Genomic DNA, 17,691 nt, shown 5'->3' on the forward strand with positions numbered 1-17,691 from the left:
GCCACTTATAATTCCAGAAATAAGCTCCCATTGGAATTCCAGTAAAAATTTTATAGACTTACAAAGAAGTGACATTCTGAAGTCAAAAGGTTCAACAATTCTATTTTGTAATTACTAATTAAAAAACCCAGGGATCCCTGGTAAATTATCCCAAACAACCAAACAGAAACAAGGGACCCAGCAGAAGTTCTCTAAAATGAGATTTCTAATTTCTCTGGGTCTCATTATTTCTTTGTGTTCACACAGCTCTGTCCTGTCTACTCTTGTTTATCTATCTGTCTGCATATATATTATCTTTGATGAGTGGGGAATAAAGAATATTGATATTACTTAGATAATATTAATGCTTATAACTAGTATTTTGATAATATTGATAGTAAATTATTAAGTAATATTTCTAATATTAATAAAATACTGAGATGCTAGTGCTCTGAAAATAAATGCAGCTAAAAGACTGCTCAAAACACATAAAGGATGGGGCTGAGAAATATGAAAAGTTGAGTAGAATAGGTTGGAAAGGTCAAAGTCACGAGACGGTCTAGGGACACTAGTGGAGCATGTTTTTCTGGTGTATGTAATATAAGTGATGAGGAGAGCTGTGAAAACCAATTTATTTCTATATATGTGTTTATGTTGGCATTATACAATTGCTCCCTGAAATATATTTTTCTCGTTTCAAATTCAAATAAAGCATTTTCAGAAAACAACCACCAAAAAAGGGGTGTGGTCTATTTTCTGTTTTCTTTATAGAATGCAGGGTTACTATTCATCTTCTGTACAACTTTACTACACAGGAAAAGCTCAAAAAAGCACAGCAAAAAAACAAAGAAAATGTCACCAATCTAAAATATTTCTTTTTACTTCTCCAGAAATTACTTCAGTGTTGATCTTAAATTATATGCCTTTTTACCTGCTCTTAATTTTCTAAAAAATTAAGAAACAATTTTTTAAAATTATTAAGAAATCACTGTTATTTCTATGTCAACATGAAAGAGACGAGACAATAAACTGATACTTCTGTTTCATCTGCCTTGAGAAAAATATCAACGATTAACAATGCGGTCTCTAACGGTCCCCTTTCTTAACCCATGTCCAGCTCAGCAGTCTTTTAATAAACACAGAAGTTCAGCAGTAATACAAAAGCAGCCATTCCCCTGAAGATGCCTATACCTAAATCATCCTTTTAATAAACGAAATGTACTGGTGCCTAAAGACTCAAATCATTGACTTATGGATAGTAGTAGCAAGTCTGGGTTTTTTCCCCAGTTAATGTTACACATACTAATATTCACGAATCCATTTTGTGATCTCTATTTCATACTCTCCTCACATTAAAAAGGGCAATGTTACTTCTAGCCATGAATTCAGCTATCATTTCCAAGTGTTGAAGCAGACGGGAGAGTGGCCCCGGCCAAAAGACTCTGTCCTTTGAGATGAGGAACTGCCAGCCTCCTCGCCATGGCGTCTGCATGAATGCCTTTTTCACCTTGAAGTTTTTTTTATGTGCTTTATTCTAGTTAGTCTGCTTTTTCTATCTCCCTCCAAGCAAGGCATTTCTAAGATTAAAGCATATGTTCTGGATGCCAAGATTACCGACCAAAAAGTGAAAATTTAAACATTTTTGGTGTGTGTTATTTTGCTATAAAGTTGTTTTATTTATTTACTGTTTGTTTGTTTGCTTTGAGGCCAGTTTAAGACAAGTGTCCATGAAGTGTATTGTGTGGTCTCAAGTTCCGTGGTCTGATGCCACCTCACAAGATGGTTTTCCATGATTCCAGAGCACATTTTCTACACAATATCTGTTTTCTTAATAAAGCAAAAGGAAGTCCTAGTGAGATGTGAGATGAAAGAACTAGAAATAATTTAAAGATGAAAACTATCACTCCTCTGAGAAGTAGTAAAATGTTCTAATAACATTTCTCAATGGTAAGGATATAGACAAACACTCCAAACTGGTACTGAGAATAACAAGATGGAATTTATATGTTGAAAGTACTCACTCAAATGCCATCTATTAGAGTTTTATCAGTTATGATAATAGTGGAAGTGGGACAAAGATATGAGAAAGTTTCATAGTTTCATCTATACAAGCTCATTCCAAATAGTGAAAAATAATAGCTAGCTAGCTATGTGGTCTAATTATTATATTCACGTATGAAGATTTAGAGGAGGATGAAGGAAAAGGGTGAGAGAAAAAAGACACTGCACAGAAAAAGAAGGAAAATTAAAAGAGAACAGAAATAAAAGAAAATGATAAAAGTGGAAGATAGGCTGATTAAAAGAAGAAATGTTGTTGCAAACAAACCAAAAAAGTTACCAACACATAACACTCAGGTTCGGCAAATTTTGTTTTGTTTCCGATGGGAGCTAAAGCAAAAATTGAGTTTTGAGCTATTGAAAAGCCAATCTATGTGGCTTAGGATTTAATTTTAAACTCAGCCTTTCACTGTTTTTCTAGTGTGGAGGTTTTCTTTTTTCTTCTTAAAAGAGACTTTGATCTTTTGCCTTAACAAGTCTGGCCAATATGTAAAGAATCAAAATTGTGAGTTTTAATGCCTCTATTTTGTTAAATCAAGTATTGGACATTGTACTATTTGTGTGGTCTGAAGACTATTGGAATTGTATTTTGTGTGACCAAGGTGTTTGAAGATTCTGGAAATGAAGTGCTTAGCTGCAAAGCCAAAGTAAATTTTGTTTTTGCCAGAAACACATTTTATTTTAGAAGAACTAAGTTCAGTAATATAAAAATATCCATTTTCTTCAGCAGAGTTAATTGGCAATTATGTCTGAGAAGTCAAAGCCATTAATAAATGTGGACCCTGATAATGCAGGGTATAACTTGAGAATCTTGTCTCTACCACTTTTTACTCTAAATTCCTCTATTACAGTAACACTTTCTTTTATTTCAAAAACTTCAAACTACATAGCCTAAAGGAATAGGGAGTCTATTTCAGAGAGTACTTAAAAAGAATAAGCCAAAGTAATTAAAACTTAATGATTGATTTCTTATATATAGGCTTTATAATTGGACCTACCACTGGTTATTAAAAGGTCTACCACAATTTACTGATCACTAAGTGCAAATAATATGCTAAATAAGATATAAATATACATTTAAATTTAAATTTAAATATATACCCAAATGAGACAGGTGTATTAACAGATGGAAAAAATAACTCTTGATTTATTTTCTAGTTTTTGAAATTACAGCTTTAAACACAAGCTGATAGAATTGATTATCAAATCAATTGGTCTAATTTTCCATCAGTAATTAATTTGTAAACTGAGTGCAAATCTTGATTATTATGTTCTCAATTTTTTTCTTTGAGAAGAACGGTGTTTAGCTAAATGGATGGCAGAATATCAAAAATGAAGCACATATATCCCAGGAACACTACAGAAATAAACAGGGTTTAATGACTACCATTTGGTGACAGTTATGCAAGTTACTTTGCATAATTTTTGAATTAAATTGAAATGTACACTCAGACAGAATGTAACTATCATATGTAAATTATTTTAAATTATCTTAATTGGTTAGATTACTTATTATTTATATATCTTTGAGCTATTTTTCAAAGACTCAGCAAACAAATTTGAGAAACATTGTTGGAAAGTTTTAGATATGTGGGTTTCAGGTTATTTTGTTTTTTAAAGACTATTTTTTTAGAAAAAGGGGAAGGAAGGGAGAAAGAGAGGAAAAGAAACATCTATGTGTGGTTGCCTATCTCGTGCCCCCTATGGGGGACCCTGGTCTGCAATCCAGGCTTGTGCTTTGACCAGAATTGGACCAGCGACCCTTTGGTTCTCAGGCTGGCACTCCACCCACTGAGCCACACCAGCTGAGGCTTTCAGGTTACTTTAAAACCTAAGGTTTAAAAAGGGTCTATAGACCCCAATTAAATCTTACAGCAGTAGGGCATACTCTCAGAAGTCTTTTGCAATGTCACTATTGAGATTTTTCAAGCAAAGTTAAACACCAAGAACAAGAATATGTAAAGCTAAATGCAATATTAGATAACGGGGATCTCACATAAATATTAGGGCATACTTACCAAATGTTAAACCATAGGTAAGATTTCAATTGGTAGAAATGGGAGGAAAAGATATGGGGGGAAGGGGAATGAAAAAGGTACCATCTTGATTCAATTACAGGGTATGTGGAGGGATTGTGGAGAAATTTAGTGAAAAGAAAGGAAGTTCTAAATAGACTGTAAATATGATTGTAATCTGAACCACAGATGTGCAATTTACTTTGTTGACAACTAGGAATCATTGATATTCTCTGCACAATGTGGTCAATTTTTATATAAATAGCACTGTTATAGCAGTGTATTAGAGGCAAAAGCAGGAAGACTAGTGTTACAAAAATGATGTTAAACATTTAAAATTTTATTCACTAACTAGTATAAGTGGAAAATCTAGTTTAAATTATAAATTATAATTTTTTATGTCCATATCATTAAGCAAACTTTAAACTTCATAGGACTTTCCAATAATGGCAAGAGAGGGGTAGGTTTAGATGTCTTACAACTTTCTTGTGGTACTGTAATTTGGCACAATCTTTCGGAAAAGGAGTTTTGCAGATTGTATCAAAAGCCCTAAGTTTCAAGATTAGAGTAATTTTAGTTCTAGAAACATATCCAGAAGAAAAATTAAAATGCAGATAAGTATTTCTATAAAATTATAGTCAGATATGTATATAAAATAAAATATTGAGCTGTTGTAAAAAATTTACAGATTTGATTTTTCTGACAAAATACTTATCATAATAATATGAAAACAGAATATATAATAAATATTTATATATTATAAATACTATAATATTTAATAAAGATATCTTTATTCTGGGTGTAACTCTTCATACCTTCACACAATAAACATTATTGAACATCTAGAACATGCCTGTCATCATTTAGTATGTTTCTAAGAATACAAAAGTAATTCAGCTTATAAAATATTAGGGAAGTTAGATACCAAGTAAGTGCAATGACCTTCTCTGCTTGTTGTCCATTCATAGACTAGGTCAGTGTGGGTGTGTCTAAGGAGGGCTCTGACCAAGCAATACGGAGGCTAGGGCTGGGGTGGGGCATTAAGCATAGTGAGAGAGAGCTTGGAGAAAGTAGGAAGAAGACTGAAAATCAGAGGGCTACTCTGGAGTGGCCAATTTTTACAAGAGTGTAAATGGAAGAAGCTATCAGGGGAAAAATGAGAATCTTTTCATCCAATCCATGGAAATCTCTAAGGAATAAGGAGAAGATAGCCATGGGCCCGGAAGAGTGAGTTACCTCAAGCTAAACGACAGAAAGTGTCAAAGAGGGAAAGAGGCATATAAGATGATAAATGAGAAAATAAACATCAAAAAAATGCTTCTTCAAAAAAGGAAACATTTGATAAATTTGGGCATAAGGACAGGTCTAATTTTTACCAAGAAAACACCATTTTATTAATGTAACTTATTGTCAAGGTGTCTCCATTTTTTAATCTCCATGAATACATGAATTCCTTATTTTAAAGCTAAAATGACAATTTTTTATATTCTAATGTGTTATTGATGCTAAAATACAAATAATTTTTCTTGCTCATGACTTTCTAAGCTGGATAAATATGTTAATAGTTAAACTTGATTGATTTTTTTCAGATGCTGAATTAAAGATACCTTCCATCAAATTGGATTCAAGTTTCTTGCTAAAAGTAGATTGAAACAATATTAAAATAAGTTAAAACTGGCAACATTTATGTCAATTATATATTGTATTGAGAAGCTCAAGAAAATACCAGTCTTGGTTGATGATTTTTTTCAATGTTCTTTCAAATAACCACACTATCCCACCTGTCTTCACCCTTGTCCTCTTGCAAACAACATGTGAAAGATTAGAATTTACGAAGAGAGGTTTTTCTTTTTTTTGTTTCTTTTTGTTTTAATCTCTTCCTTTAGAAAGTTTTTAAAAAGTTTGCTTCTAAAAGCATTCCAAATTTGCATGCTATTTATTGACCATATACAGGTAAGAGCTTTATGTGAGGATTGGGGCTGATAATGGATTAACTCGTCTGAATAATGACAGATAATCAAATTGCCTCAATGATAACATATGATTTTTTGGTGGTGATGTAAATATCTAAAAAATTCAGTGTTGACTATGAATACAAATGACTATTATAAGAAACAGAGGTTTTATCTGTCTATGATAAACATGGCTCAAATATATTTTTTAAAATGATGATTATGATAATAAATAAAAATGTTACACATTTTCTGACATCAATTAGAAAGAAGTTATTATCAAATTAGGTAATTAGGATTTGCCTCTAGCTTTGATAAAAGTTCACTGATTTGCTCAAATAATATTTTAATGATGAAATATGGTAAAATCTAAGTAATAATAAATTAATTAAAATACTTCAAGGCTATGGATTGATTCATTCTTTTGGCATTCCACCTTATATTGTCTTACTAATATTGATTCTATGGAGATTTCATTAATGTTTATAAGTCGAATTAAAAATTGAATATTAGCATGACTAAAATACTGAACTGGAATATATTTTATATGGTTTAATTGCTGCCTAAAACTTATTTAAGTCTCAAAGAAAAAGATGCTTTCTCAGACTATGTTTCTGTGGCCATTTAACCTTTCTGTAACCTGGTTTTACAATGTAGAAAGTAAAATTTTCCAAGCTAATTCACATGGGTGACATTAAACAAAATAAGAGTTGGGCAATAAGTTTTAATGTCAAATCTTTAATTTTCTTTTATTCCCACTTATTTCCTTGCATTATAATGAGCTAATACTATATGCATGTATACATACATGCATGCACATACATATAGGTATATATGTGTTTACATGTATGTGCACACACCTACAGGAATATATGTATATGTACATAGACATGTATTTATACACATGTACATATATATATATATATTGCACAGCTTAGTGACATGGATCATTGAAAACTTCACACTTTGAGAAAGTTGTTCTTCTTTAAGTAATTTGGGTGTTATAAAATTATTATTTTTAAATCTAATAAGAAAAAATGGGATACTGAGTAACATTTGATCATGTTTTTGTGCTCATATTTGAACAAGAGGGGTTCAAACATTTGTGAGTCTAAATATAAAGTGGATTATTTAAAACTAAGATTATTAGTAATGAAATAAATATCAAGATTTGAGTGTTCTTCCTTTTATTTTGGAATAATTTTTTCCTAGACTTTGAATCTTTGTCTTTAAAAATAGATATCTATAAAAGAAGCAATCCCACATTATTATTCAGGGACATTATGATCATGGGTGATACTTTTGTCACATCTGTCCTTCATTTACAATTTTAAGTAACCTACTTGGTTCACTGTGGTTTCAAGCTCTGTTCACTTCTTGCCATAAATATATGCTGGGCTACATTTGCATCAGTAATTTAACTTTCCCTTACATATGTTTACTGATTATACCCAAGTCAATCTCTCTAGCTTAGGTTTCTCTCTTCAGTGCCAGTTTTGTCTACTTAACAATCTACTTCCTTGATCAACTGAATGCCCCCCAACACGTCAGCCTCTCAATATGTTCATAATTGAGCACAAGTGTTCTCCCAAACCTGTTCTTTCTTTGGAGTCTGTTAATGGAGTCTGTTAACAAACTTTCTTACAAACTTTGGGAGTCATTTAAAATTTCCAGCCTGTACTAACCTCCCATACTTGAATAAAGTCTTATCAATTTAATAGCTAAAATATCTCTTGAATAACTTATACAACTATACCTTCCAATTGTTTTTATCATTGATAATTGTCCTCTTTCTTGACCTTTCATATTTGATCAATTTATATAGTTTTCACAGAAGCAAAAACTTCCAGAGATCATTCTAAAATATAAACTTGTTCATTCTGAAATTGATTTACTTACCTATTCTTTATTATCTTCACAACTTAATTCAAAGTCATTAGCATTGTATTCAAAACTCTTGAGATCTGGCACATGCCTACTTATTTTGCCCCTCCCCCACTGCTGTCTTTGTTCCAAACAATATATTTTTATTCTCCAAGTGTATTTTTCCTGCCATCAATATTTATTTATCATACTACGAGCTTCTTGTTACTTGGCCTGACTCCTCAAATTCCACTTTCATATTTCCTCTTCTAGGAAGCTAAACCTGAGGCTTTGGAGCCAGGTTAGGGTTAAAAGCTCTCAGATGTGTGTGCATCCCTCTGAAGACAGAAAATTTAACTATGCCCATGAATCCCCAAAGCCTACTATAGTGCCCAGTGCATAGTGTACAGTTAATAATCACTGATGAGATCACAAACGAGAAACCCTTGACTAGATGAAAGTAAAGGATGGGCCCTGGCTGGTGTAGCTCAGTGGATTGAGCACGAGCTGTGAACCAAAGCATTGCAGGTTCGCAGGTTTGATTCCCAGTCAGGGCACATGCTTGGGTTGCAGGCCACAGCCCCTAGCAACGACACATTGATGTTTTTCTCTCTCTCTCTTTCTCCCTCCCTTCCCTCTCTAAAAATAAATAAATAAATTCTTAAAAAAAAAAAAAAAAGGATGGGAGGCTCCCTACATGCTTTATGAATTTGGGCTAGGAAATATGTTCAAGTTGCAAAACACCCTATTTAGATTTTGTGAAAAGAGGAATCATTGTCCAATAAAGGCAAGCCCCTCTCCTTTGTTCTCTGGACTTGCCTATGACCACCGTAGCTTCCTTGACACAAAGTGCAATTCTCTGCATTCCCAAATAAACTCAACTTTACTTTGAAAATTTGTTAATTATTTAATTTGAGGTTGACAACTTATATACTTAGGATTCTATATATTTTATATAGTTAAGTGAAACGAATACTGACTGGACTGTGTGCAGAGGAAATGAGTGGTGTCACCTAAATGTTATATAATTCTTTCATAAAAGATAATCCAATAAGGTTAATTGAGAAAACCATAATTTACTCATGCACTCCCTTACCATTCTGGCTTTTCCATTCACTGGGTTGATGAAAGTTCCTGAGTAGGTGTTATGGGTGAAATATTAGGGATGTAATAATGGCTGAGTTGTTGATGTCTCCATTTAGTTGAAATCCCCCAGTTTTGGATTTGCTGTATGGGAATGCTGAACTTGTTTGGGGGAGTCTTCTCTTCCCATTGACTAATTCGTTTTGTAGTTTCCTTGCAGGTACTTAAGTTGATCAGAGACCTAACTTTCACAACACTGACCCAAATGTGTGGAGAGTTCAAGAATCTATTTGGTCTTTATGAACATCTTAAATCAGGAGATGTGCAAAGGTCACTACTGATGGGACTGAGTCCCTGAGATTTGTTGTAAAACCACAAACCTTTGGAGTAAACCTTTTGGAGTAAAAGCTAACTGAACAATCACATGATGACAATGAGGTAAATACTGGTTAACTTTTTCCCTTTGTGCACTATATCATTCTCTACATAGAGAGGCTTAGAAAATGATAGTTCCTTGAATTGAAAAGTATCTTTTTAATACTTTCTCTGGAACCATCATAGAAGGAAGTGACTTTTCCTTTCTAATAATAGTAGAACATGGAAATATGTCCACAAGTAAGGCAAAGCAGAGAGCTATGGCAATTATAAGGATAAATTAGTCACAAAGGCTGTTTCTGCCTCAATAACCCAGGTAATTGAAAGCAAAACAGGTTCAGGCATGTAACTGGCAAGATTTTCCTCTTTGCTTTGGCAATAAAGACACATGATATTTTCACAAGTCTAGAACCAGTTTTAAAAGACAGCATTCTTCTCTGTCTGTGGAATATTTTAAAATACGTAATGAGTTACTAGAGTTTCAAATGATATATTCAAGCAATAAGTTAATTTGACAGCAATAAGTTAATGGGAAAGTAGAGCATTACATGGTTATACAGACAAAACTGGCACAGATTTATATACCCTACTATAATATATACCTGTATATTAAATGTACAGAAATATGCATGCACTTCTCCAGTTTTGACATTCTCTCTTCTTCAACAGGCACCTGAAATTTGTTCTCTAAAACTGGATTCCTTTTTATATCTCTGCCTGCTCTGCAAATACTTTCTTGGCCTTTTCATATATCTTAGCTTAATTTAGAACATCATTACACATCCAGGAATCCAAGTCATAAATACAGGAATTGTCCAAACTTTCATCCTTCCTTTCACACTGTGATTTACCTCTTCCCCTCCACTATCCCTTAAATAGGGGAGAAGTTCCACTGAATCTATTTTTCAAGTGACTCTTAAATCTAAGCACCCACATCTTTCTCCCATTCTCCATCTCTTCCTTTATTTCTATATGTTAGATCTGTCATTTATTTTTGCCTATACTAGTAAAATGGCCTCCAATTTAATCTCACTATATCCTATCTCTCCACAGCTAGTCGTCAACAATCAAACTACAGTAGAAATCTCACCATGTCATGTGCCTGTTACACAGAGAGAAAGCCCAGGGTTTGCTATTGCAGGGAAATGTCTCCATTACTGGCTTCTCTTTTGTCACCATTCTCAACTCATCTTTCTCTGTCACACTACTTTCACTAGGCTTTGGAGGACTGCAGATGTTACCTTACCACCACCCCCCCCCCCACTCACCAAGACCTTCCACACTTCCATGACTCTGCTTAGTTCTTCCTTGGAGTTGTGTTTACCCGCCAGCTCTCTGGTGTCTCTTCCTTTAAGGACACTAATCCCATTATGAGGCCCCTCCCTCATGATGTCATCTAAACCTACTTAGCTCACAAAGGCCTCTTCTTCAAAATATCAGTACAGTGAACAGGAGTTTAGCTCCTGAGTTTGGTGGGTGGGACACAGTTCACTCCTTAGCACATAATATTGATGATTTTACTTTTTGGTAAAATTTATTTTGGTTAGGTGGAAAAATGCCTGTGTTTCTAAGGGGACTCGTTACAAAGCAGTTGAGGGTAATGAGTCACTAGGGCAAAACTTACTTTCAAATGATTCCCTGTGCTATATTTTCAAATTGGCTATAAGTTTGTGATTTTTCCAAAAACAGTTTTAAAGATATTGTTTCTGATCTTGAGATTCACAGTTTTGGGGAAGAGGGATATGTGAGCAACTATAATTAAATACCATTCAGTGCAGTGAGATGTGCGGTGATGTAACAAAGAACTGAAACAGAAGAGGGAAGGTCAAGTCCACAAGGAAAGCAGGAGAGAACTCAAAAGGAAGTGTCTTAAACAGGTCAGAATGTAAAATAAACCAAAGGCCATTGGATCCATGTTTATTCATTAATGATTATGTGACAGTATTTACATGTTTGAATTTATTTTTCTCACGCATATGACTTCCCTTTGATGTTCATTCACCATTTTTCTTTTAAGAATAATAAAAGACAAAATATTTGCAGAAAGCTTTAAGAAAAGAAAATACGGTAATGAATTAGTAGCACAAGGTCTGTTGGGGATCAGATTAAAATGTATTTAAAAGTTATCTTTCTTAGCCATCATTCTTTTCTGTATCATAATATATTTTCACAACACTTTCTTAATTTACTTGGTTTATTCTTTCCACAAAAGTGGACTCCAGAGATAGTTGAACATTTTTATTTGACTGGTCTCTTGTATTTGTTGTTATAAGTATGGCCCTCCCTAAAGTTTTATATGAATTTTTTAATGGACAAGGGAGAACAAAGGTTAGAGTGTTCTTTAATTTCCCTATTTCTTATAGAGGTCTATGATTCACTCACTGAACAAATATTTACAGTGTTTATGCAAGAGTAGAAAACTGCTTACCTAAAGTCTGTCTTGAGTGGATTACATGGCTTGTTTTTTTTTCCTAATTTTTAAAATTTGAGCCATCAAAAAACCACAGAAGTTCAAATAGAAATCCCAATAGTTAAGTCCCTATACTTTTTAGAAATTATGGCCATTGCAACATAAAATTGGCTAGAAAATTTGACTGGAATGAGTAGAAGTAACCCTTGCATGTTGAGCATATGATCATATGTCCCTCAGTTCACACTGCTCCCTCTTGTATAATTTTGGTCTCTCACACCCACTTTTGTTGTTATATTTACAACCCTGGTCAAATATTGGGACAACACTGACTTCTTTGAGAGCAAAGGCATTGACTTTGGGAGGACAAAGTATGCATTTCAAATGCTAAGTTTCATGTTCTGGTCAAGTAAAGGTCATCATCAAGTTCAAGCATTTGTCTTAGAATAGATTGACCAAGATCCTTTCCTCCTCACAAGCTTGCCCAGGGAAAAGTGTGTCAAATCAGAGTTGGGGGAAGTGACTTCTGCAAGTCAGATGAGGAGGAAACACACTAAGTATTACATTCAGTTTCATAAGAAACTTTTGCATCCACTAACACCTAATTTTTCTGTGAAGAGAAGTGAAATTGGTACATTTGTTAAAATATTTTAAATTTGTATTACTGTTGAATTCAAAGTTATGTGGAATGAGAGATTCCTTCAAGCATAATTCAAAGTATAGTAACTCCGCTCTTGCTGGTTGTGACAAAGTCAAAGATTCATTTCCATGGCATGAGCAATAACTTGCATTACACCAAGTACTGACAATACTTCCTTTTTAACAGACTTCACAAAGTGTTCCTTCTTTTATACATTATTTCTATTTTGTAAATAATCATAGGTAATTTTAATCCACAATGCCAACTTTATGGCTGCCTTAACAATAATAACAATGTCTTAAATGTGTATGATTCTTTCAAGCTGGCTAAGTGTTTTTAGATCTGTATGTATGTTTTCATAAATGTTATATATTTTTCTGAAATAATTTGTAGGTATGCTTTTGAACATAAATATAATAAGGAATATTTAAAATTCAATTTAAAATAAATTTTATTACATCATAGGAACCACAAAAATAAAAATTCATTTTAAAATGACTTTCATTGTATATCAAAAACTATTCATATTATTTGTATCCCATTATCAGAAGAATTCATTATTACTTACTCTAGAGATTAAATTAGAGAAGCAGATAGTGGCATCTTACAAAATTTGGCTAAGATAAAATATTTTCACTTGATGTCTCCCCTTTCTCACACTTCAACTTAGCTAAATGATGATTGATTCAGCATCTACTAGATTTAAAGAAGAATAACACACAGTCATCACCCTCTAGGGGTTAACAGCCTATTTGGGGCAAAAAGTACATGCAAGATGAATTTTTGCATATGACATGATGTGATGAGATCTAACTTTCCCCTGAGTGTTTGGAGTTGTGAGAAAACTGGTGAGAATGAGAAGGAAGGGAAAAGTCTCTTTGAATGTTTATGGAAGGAATTGTCACTTGGGGTGAACCTCGAGAAAATTAGTAGAATTTTAGTTTTATATAGCTTCAACACGTTGCATGAACATCTATAGTATTAGCCTTTGTTTCCCCTAACAATTTATGGGCACTTACCTAATCGTATTTTTATGCCTCTTTACTGTAACACTTTTTCTTCACCCCTTAATTTCCTGATTCAATGTGCAAATGGGAATTATTGTTTTGTATGCTTGCCAAAAGTGTAATTAAGGAAGGCCATCTTTCATTCTATTTTAAAGTTCTATTTTTTAAAAAAGTTTAGGGGACCTATTAAATAAATCATGGGACATCAAAGAAAGAGTTGCCTAATATGCAGGCATTATGAAATAGAGAATATACATTGACTTAGAAGGTTGTTCCTTATTAAAATGTTAAAAACACAGAATTATGCATATGGTATGAAAGCATTATGTTCACATATTGATATCGATGTTTGTGTATATTAAGAAAAAATTTGGAAGAACAAATACCATAATTTTTGAGAAAAAATATTACTTTCTATTTAGTATAATTTTCTATTTTTATTAAATAATTCAAACAACAATATTAATATTGAAAGAAGTACAAAGTAGATACCATCTGCTTTCCTATTCCAAGAATTAGGAAATCATTGCCACTTTTTAATTCAGTAATTTAATTCAATAATTCTTCAATATTTCTTCAAGAATTATTTTATTAAATATTTTAATTAAAAATTAGAAATGTTAGAACTGAAATGATATAAAAACATAAATTCAAATTATTGAACAATCAAATTCTAGGGAAGAATTATAATTAAAAGTGTATATTTAAGCCCTGGCTGGCATAGCTCAGTGGATTGAGCGCGGGCTGTGAACCAGGTTCGATTCCCAGCCAGGGTACATGCCTGGGTTGCAGGTCATGACCCCCAGCAACCGCACATTGATGTTTCTCTCTCTCTCTATCTCTCTCCCTTCTCTCTCTAAAAATAAATAAATAAAATCTTTTAAAAATAATCACAATTTCTAAAAAAAGTGTATATTTATATTAAGATAGAATTCTAGTTTTATTAAAATTAAAGCCAAAATTTTAAATCGATAACCAACAATGCTCACATTTTTCTGTCAATACATCAAAAACAACAGAAATAATCACCTAAAGATGAAAGACAACAAATGCAATAAATCCATGTCTCTGCTTTATTATTTTTCAATGTTGGCGGAACTGGAAATACATTTTTTCTGTGGAAGTATAGTAGTAGACAACACATAAAGTTTAAAGAGAATCATAAAATTGAGGCTATTCAACAGAAAGTGGTGATGCAATGCTCCATCACAATAGATTAAACCTGTAATGTATCAACTAGAAAAACAAAGGATTTCCTTAGCTTCTGTAACTGCAACCTACCTCAGCTCGCCTCACCCAGCGACACACAAGGTAATCTTTCACATTAGTGAGACCTACTCTTCTGTAACTCAACCAGATCACCAAAAATAATATGTTCTTTCCAAAGGATTAGAGGAATCACCCAGCCATTTTACAGTCCTTGTTTTATTGGATCTTCAGTTTGGTAAGTGAACAGAATGATATTATTACATGCATTTTACATATGAGGAAACTTTGCCAACCACGAAGCTCGCCAGCAGTGAAGAAGCGATTGGGAACAAACACAGCAAGGACAAGAGACCATTTAGTTAAAGCCTAAATAAAAGCGACCTGCCTTGACATTTTTATGAGAACATTCTGATTCCCGGTCCACTGTTGGTTTTTATGTCATTGTTGTTTTGGTTTTTGTCCTATGTCTTTAATCTACTATCCTGCTTTTTTTAGGCATTGAGCTATTCGTCCTGAATTAGAAAAGAGGTGCTAGAATGTGGGAGTGGGAAGCTGACCTACATCTGAACAATTTGCATATGATTCACCACAATTAAACAATTCGGTTTGAAATAGCTACAATTAAGCTATTATTGGAGAAAGTATTTACTAGGCTAGAAATTCTAAATTTGTCTGTACATGTTATAGCCAAGAAAAGAGCCGCATTTTCTGGTATTTTATTAAGTAAACTCTTCCAAATTAATATTTATATTATTAAATTACTCAGATAAGTATAACTATCTTACTGATCACTATCCTTATGGTTACTTTGGTTTTTCCTTAAGATGTTTCAGGTTTCAAATAGCAAAAAAAAAAAATGAAATTATGGTAAATAAGAGAATCCCAGTTTCTAAAAATATATTATACATATATTAAGATACATGAATGTATAATTATAAAATTGCCTTCCTGATATATGGAAATTTTATATGCTAATGTTAAATGACCGTAAAATTATGGAAAAATATAAGAGCAAGAATAAATTCTGCCTATAAGAAAATACAAAGTGCAATAATATATAATATACAATAGTATGAAAAAAGTTCAAACTGGAGATTAAACACTATGTGTTGGATGATTTCAAGTTTAGTAAGTAAGTAGGTCTGGCACACTTTCCAGTTGTTCAGAATAAGCAACATTGATCTACTTACATCTAACAAGAGCAGTAGATTATTGAAACTTGGATAAAACAAGTACAACATATTTTATAATGAAAAAAAAAGGTTGTTTTCCTACCATTATAGGCACATGAACGTTTTCTGATTAGTCTTCAAGAATACCCTACAAGAGAAATAGAAAATAGATGACATGGAGCATAGTGAAATAGCAGGATTAGCTTCACATTATTGACAACATTTCGTGTTAGAGGTCTGTCTGGTGGCAAAGCCCTGGCAATTTCACCCACTAATTTGCATGACCCTAGCAACATAAATGAGCATCATATATGGGTTGAATTTTTTTTTTTTTGCTGTCTCTACAGCATGGATATAATAGTTAAAACTCTTGATCATAACTATTAGCTAATTTGGTAATTTTACTATTGACAGCCATTAATGGTGAAAAATAAAAAGAAAAATATCATCATATTGCAAAAATGAACAAAAACAATAATAAATAACAAAAGTTACAAAGCAAAACTTCTGGATTTAATTACATCTTTCTATAGCATTGAAAATATAAGTATTAAGATTTCAGTCCATGTTGTGGATATGATCACAAGATTTCAGGGAAATCTTGTCCTAAGTTATAGAGATTTAAGAGAAATATTACCTGGCATAGGCAATTATGGTAAGAAAATTCTAATGCCTTTCATTAGAATAGAATTAGTCTTAGAACTAGAAGGTAAATTAAAAATCAACTGGTCCAACATCCTCACTTTTCAAAGCAAAGCAAGGTCACATAGCTCGTTGGTAGAAATAAGGGTAGAATTTCCATCTCCCAGCCTCAAACTCATGCCACAGCATTAAGTTACTTTGTAACTTCCAAGAATTGAAAAGAAAGAAAGGGAGTGGAATTGCATATTCTTCTCTTGATAAGTTTCTTCTTCTTAATGAAGTTTCATACTCCTGCCTGAATAAATAAATAACCTATGTCCTGGGCATTTATTGCAACTACCTCATTCGAAACTCCTTTCCTTGGTGCAGGAAGATAAACCCAAACATCAGGTGACAGGATTCTAATCTGAAACTGCTTACAAATCAATGAGAGAAAGCAGGAAAGAAATCAAGGAACGAAGCACATGAGCTACAAAGCTGACAAAACCAGTCAATAACACAATAGCTGGATCAGAGAGAAGCCATCCTGTAGCACTTCACATCAAATCTGCTTTCTGGGCAGCCTTCAAAGAAAATCTACCATTGTTCTTTAACAAATGCTCCCTTTTTCGGAACGGATCTCTCCTGTTATAAGCAGTAATCAAGTCGTTCTCTTGCTTTCTGGTTAGACTTCATTTAAAACACACACACACAATTTTTGTAATTTTTAATTAATAAAGTGTAATTTTTTGGGTAAAACAATGGTGTATTAAGCCATTTCTTGTAAATGCTTTTCCAAAGATAGACAATGCCCCCTGGCCCACTTTGTTTTGCAGCTAACAGTAACCTCTTGTTTTCAGAAGGTGCAATAACAGAATCAACATTATATAAGCACAGAACCCACCTCTGTACTCTCAAGGCTAGCATTTTAAGAGACTGGGAACTGAGCAAGCAGCAACACAATAGCTGTGGAATGCTTCCTTGGGCTGTAATCTCAGAAATGGCTCGTGTGTGCCACCCTGGAAGCGCACCGTATCAGTGAGATGCCTCTGCCCTCACTGGACAAAGTAAACATTTAATTCATGTTTCCTTTGCAAAATATTAAAGGACAAGTTTTATAAATGTAAATGTCATATCAGATACTTAAAAAGACATTAAGTAGAAAATGTTTCCAAAATGTGAAATGGACATAATTTCTCTGTCCATAGAAATTATGGATGTATCTAGCTAAAGTAGCTGGTGTCCTCAAGAAGATAAAGAATTATTTGGTAATAAAATGCATTTGTTGGGTTTTATCACTCCAATTT

At 33.1% G+C, this 17,691-nt stretch overlaps 1 long non-coding RNA gene across 3 annotated transcripts in view; it reads right to left on the reverse strand.

Moving 5' to 3' along the window:
- The window catches only part of LOC114491101, a 345,268-nt gene that overhangs the window by 80,858 nt on the left and 246,719 nt on the right, over positions 1-17,691 (reverse strand). For 2 of the 3 annotated variants that reach the window (XR_004901239.1, XR_004901238.1), the window contains exon 4: positions 15,867-15,911. This is a non-coding gene — a long non-coding RNA (uncharacterized LOC114491101). Of the gene's footprint in view, positions 1-15,686; positions 15,912-17,691 lie in introns of those variants that run through there. The other variant, XR_004901237.1, reaches the window with a different exon arrangement.

This window comes from Phyllostomus discolor, chromosome 2 (assembly GCF_004126475.2).
Source record: "Phyllostomus discolor isolate MPI-MPIP mPhyDis1 chromosome 2, mPhyDis1.pri.v3, whole genome shotgun sequence".
NCBI lineage: Eukaryota > Metazoa > Chordata > Mammalia > Chiroptera > Phyllostomidae > Phyllostomus > Phyllostomus discolor.